Genomic DNA, 5360 nt, shown 5'->3' on the forward strand with positions numbered 1-5360 from the left:
CCCTTCAAGATAGGGGAAATTCCTTCTAGCATAGAAGCAGAAAACATTTGTTATTTCCTACAGCAGGCACTTCTCAGGTTTCAGGGTAGATGCCAGCTTTAGATCCAATGAAGAGTTATTATAGTTTTTTGGTTAGGGGCCTGTGTAAGGAGCCAGACTCCCGGGTTGCAGTTCTGGCTTGCTAGCTGTGTGATCTTGGGCAAGATATTTGTGAAATGGGGATAATGGTATCTATTTCAGAGTTAAGACTGATAATGTATGTGTAGTGCCTAGTACATTGTAAGCTCTCAGTAGTAGTTGTTATTACCAGGAGCATTTAAATTTTATATTCTTTGCCTGTTGTTATTTGCCTTTCTTCCTTTTAACTGTAAGTGCTATTTAACTGTCTCCTTTTTAACTGTAAACAAGATTATTTTTTTCTAAAAGCAATACTAGTTCTAGGTCAAGGATAAACCCTTTTTGACATACAACTGTAGTCTCATCCCAGAAGAAACCACAACCCACTTCCTGTTGCATGCAGATACAGATACCTTAAAGGGACAGTTTGTATCAAGGACCCGTGCAGGATGCTAAGATTGCAACAGAGCGCACTCTGGTGTACAAAGCTGGGAGCCAGGATGGGAGGAGATTGCGAGAAGCAGTGCTTTGCCCAAGTTTGAAGTTGATTTGTACAGCTCTAAGAAGTTATTGTAAGTTACTAGGTAAGAATGATACGATGAAAACATCGTTTTGGAAGAATACTCTGATCGTAACATTCAGGATTGATTTGATAGAAAAAGCGGTGACATGGAAGCCAGCTGCAAATCTATTATATCATTGTTGGGATGAGATGATGAGAATTTGGGGTTAGGGAGTTAAAAGGAGAACCAAAGAAAAGGATGAATATTGGAGACATTTTAAAGGGAAAAAAAATCATAGAACTTAAAGACAAAAATTTGATCTTAAGAAAAGCTGGAACTCATGCAGTGGCTCACAGGCCTGTAATCCCAGCACTTCGGGAGGCCGAGGCAGGTGGATCACCTGAGGTCAGGAGTTCAAGACCAGCCTGGTCAACCTGGTGAAACTCTGTCTTTACTGAAAATACAAAAATTAGCTGTGTGTGGTGGCAGGCGCCTGTAATCCCAGCTACTTGGGAGGCTGAGGCAGGAGAATCACTTGAACCCAGGAGCTGGAGGTTTCAGTGAGCTGAGATCACACTGTTGCACTCCATCCTGGGTGACAGAGCAAGACTCCATCTCAGAAAAAAAAAAAAGAAAAAAAAAGATTACCATAAGTTTCAGCACCCACAAATAAATTGCTAGCATTTTCTACTCTAGTAAAGCCTGTAAGTAGAAAAAAATAACCCAATATTTGCTATGTTGGTTTGTTTTCTTTTAAAGGACAAAATTAATCTACTATAAATCAAGACTTGAAAGTTCTAGGTGAAATGGGGCATTTTGTCTTTAAAAAACATTGCCCAGTGAGCTAGATGTCTTTTGTATGACTCTGGATTAAGTTAACAATCCTGAGTCAATGGTTTCCTGAAATGTTTTTAGGTTTCAATCTGAGAAAAAAGAAGTACCAGACATTTCCTGTCAAGCGTTCTAAGTGACTCTGTTTTCCAAACCAGTATTCAGAGAAACTGGGTACAACATGTGTTTATCCAGTACCAACTATGTGCAAAGCTCTGTGATAGATAGATAACAAGCATCTTTCATTTTCCTTGGTTTATAAGCCACAAAATTGTCATGATCACAACATTAACAGGTTAAAAAACAAGGAACTTTTTATTGAATTCATTTATTTATCCTCGACTTAAGTAAGGAATATCTTCTGCCTTCTTGTTTGTAGGTGACAATTGGATTCTTAGTCTTTTACTTTTGTCTTCTCTGAAAGAGAAAACTGGCATTGTTCAAATTACCAGATGATTCCTTCTTATTTTCCAATGGCAACTTCATTTAGTTTACCTTCAAAAATATTTACTGAGCATACAGTGAAGTCTGTGCCACATCCAAATGCAAAGTGATAGAGAAACAATCCCAGTACATTCTCAAGGAGCTCATAGCCTGGTAAGAGAAAGATACAGATACAACTAGAGGTAGGGTAATACACAAAATAAATGCAATGAAGATCTGGATGTATTTGCTAAGGATCCACCAGGAATTTGTCTGTAAGCTTGGCAATCTCCGTCAAAGGAGAGAAAATCCACAGGTTCTGTTACCAAAACGCTGGGGTTTTAGTCTAGGTCTTGCTGCTTGCCACACAGAAACCCAATCACTGAGACAATGAGTATTGTCAGGGAAGAAGGCTTTAATTAGGAGCTATGGCCAAGAAGATAGGAGATCAGTCTTAAATCCATCTCCCTGACTGACGAAAACTAAGGGTTTATACAGCTGGGAAGAATTTTAACCAGGTATGGAAAAACAGGAATTAGGAAGGGATAAGGAAAGGGAGTTGGTTCACAGGAAGCAGGTGGTCAGTTAGGCCAGTGATGATGGGTGAAGGGTCCTGTGTCTCATTGTTCAGATGTGGTGATCTGATAAGTTTCAGTTCCTTGATACTATCTGGGAGCCCTCATGGTTAGTTTCCTGAGAAAGGAACTCAGATCAGACAAATGTTAACTTTCTCAAGTTTTAAGGGAGGTTAATTTTTATGTTTATTAAAAGAAACCATAAACATCAGTTCCATGGGACAATTGGGATGGTTTCAGTTCCACCAGATAAAAGCAGACCAGTGGCTCAGGAATAGCATACCTATTCCTTACATAAGGCCAAACAAACAAAAAAAACCCTCAATGATCATTCAAAGGCAAATACCCTCTTTTTTTGCTTTGTTTTGTTTTGTTTGTTTGTTCGAGACAGAGTCTCAGTCTGTTGCTCAGGCTGGAGTGCAGTGGCAGGATCTGGGCCCACTGCAACCTCCGCCTCCCTGAATCGAAACAATTCTTGTGCCACAGCCTCCCAAATAGCTGGAACTACAAACACGTGCCACCACACCCAGCTATTTTTTTGCATTTTTAGTAGAGATGGGGTTTTACCATCTTGGCCAGGCTGGTCTCTAACTCCTGACCTCAGGTGATCTGCCCACCTCAACCTCCCAGAGTGCTTGGATTACAGGCAGGAGCCACTGCATCTAGCCCAAAGGCAAATACTATGTGATATACTGAAGAACATTTTCAACACTATCCTTATGGTAAATGTTGTGGGGCTATTTTTTTTTTCTTTTCTTTCTTTTGACCTCTTTTTTTTGGTATAAATGTAAGGTGTACAATGCAATTGTATTACATGAATATATTTAGTAATGGTGAAGTCTGGGTTTTTATTGTTTATTATTCTATTACCTAAATAATGTACATTTTACTCATTAAGTAATTTCTCATCACTTGTGCCTTTCCCACCTTCCCAGCCTTCTGAGTTTCCAATGTCTATCATCCCACACTCTATGCTCATGTGCACACATTATTTAGCTCTCACTTATAGTTGAGGATATGTGGCATTTGATTTTGTTTCTGAGTTATTTCACTTAAGATAATGTTCTCTAGTTCCAGCCATCTTGCTGCAAAAGATATGATTTCATTCTTTGTTATGGCTGAGTAGTATATATAAATACATATAATTTTTTCTTCGTCATCCATCAATGGACTTTGGGTTGATTCCATATCTTTGCTATTGTAAATAGTGTTGTGATAAACATATTAGCGCAGGTGTCTTTTTGATATAATGATTTCCTTTTCATTGGGTAGATACTCAGTGGGATTACTGGATCTAATGGCAATGTTATTTTTAGTTCCTTGAGAAATCTTCATACTGTTTTCTATAGAGGTTGTACTAATTTACATTCCCATCAACAGTGTATAAATATTCCTTTTACCCCACATCCTTGCCAACATCTGTTATATTTTTACCTTTATTTTTGTTTTTAAGACAGAGTCTCGCTCTGTCTCCCAGGCTGGAATGCACTCGTACAATCTCAGCTCCTTGCAATCTCTGCCTCCTGAGTTCAAGCAATTCTCATGCTTCAGCCTCCTGAGTAGCTAGGATTACAGGCAATTGGGTGTTATCCTATGCCAACACACCCAACTAATCTTTTATATTTTGGTAGGGAATGGGGTTTCACCATATTTGCCAGGCTGGTCTTAAACTCCTGGCCTCAAGTGATCTACCTGCCTTGGTCTCCCAATATGCTAGAATGCATGAGCCACCACATCCTGCCTTTACTTTTTAATAATAGCCATTCTGACTGATGTATGATGGTATCTTATTGTGGTTTTAATTTGCATTTCTCTGATGATTAGTGATGTTGAGCATTTTTTCATATGCTTGTTGGCCATTTGCATGTCTTCTTTTGAAACATGTCTATTCATGTACTTTGCTCACTTTTTAATGAGGTTATTTGGTTTGCTGTTGTTGAGTTGTTTGAGTTCCTTGTATATTCTGGATATTTGCCCCCTGATGGATACATTGTTTGCAAATATTTTCTCCCATTCTGGAGGCTATCTGTTCACTGTGTTGATTATTTATTTTGCTGTGCAGAAGCTTTTGTCTAATTAAGACCCATTTGCCTGCTTTGTTTTTGTTGCTTGTGCTTTTAAGGTCTTACTCATGAATTCTTTGCCTAAACCAATATCCAGAAGAGTTTTCTTCTGGTATTTTTATAGTTTCAACTCTTACATTTCATTACATTATATCTCAGAATGGGCTGATGCCTTGAAACCAAACCCCAATTCAGTAAAAGCAAGTCTACAGAGTTTACTTAAGCAGACAATTTCATTATAATGTGGCAAGTACAATGACAAAAAATATGCTGAAGGTGCTATGAGATAACAGGACACAACTGTGGTTCTATTTTTCAGGGTTGGAGCAGAAATATCATTGAGAAGAGATTCTGGAAACTTCTGTTCAGTTTCTAAAGGAAAGATATACATTTTGTTGCAAACACCTAACTTTCTGCAAATATTTATTATGGATGGGATATTGTGTTTAACAGGCTATTCCATCACAACAAACAAGCTTCACTTGAAAAAAAATCGAAGCAGGTTTTAACTGAAAGATTCTCTCTTTTTACTTTGCATATCTTGGCTTTCCCTTGATATTAAATATAAGAAATAATAAATTAAGAAAGTAGAGTCTATCTATCTGAGAAGTGGTTGTCTAAAGAATCAATAAGGGGTTAGAGTTATAGCAAGTGAAAGCAGATTTCCTCAGAAATCCAAGACCACAAAATGACAGATGTTCTTTGGAGAATGGCTCCATGTCGAATTGGATTTTTAAAAAATGATACGGTCAAGAGTTATATTTCTACCTAATAACAGAAGGAAAAGAGTAAAACAGAAAGGGGAATTTTAACATAAAATAACCCACATATCTGGTGTCAAAGAAAAA

At 37.9% G+C, this 5360-nt stretch overlaps 1 long non-coding RNA gene across 1 annotated transcript; it reads left to right on the forward strand.

The window, feature by feature from the left end:
• Window positions 1-598: 598 nt before the first annotated feature.
• LOC135268326 (uncharacterized) lies at window positions 599-5109 on the forward strand. Its single transcript, XR_010336607.1, has 2 exons — window positions 599-701; window positions 4832-5109. It is a non-coding gene; the product is annotated as an uncharacterized LOC135268326 (long non-coding RNA).
• The last annotated feature ends 251 nt before the right edge of the window (window positions 5110-5360 follow it).

This window comes from Aotus nancymaae, unplaced genomic scaffold (genome assembly GCF_030222135.1).
Source record: "Aotus nancymaae isolate 86718 unplaced genomic scaffold, 86718_ANA_hifiasm-v0.15.2.pri h1tg000040l, whole genome shotgun sequence".
NCBI classification, from domain to species: Eukaryota; Metazoa; Chordata; class Mammalia; order Primates; family Aotidae; genus Aotus; species Aotus nancymaae.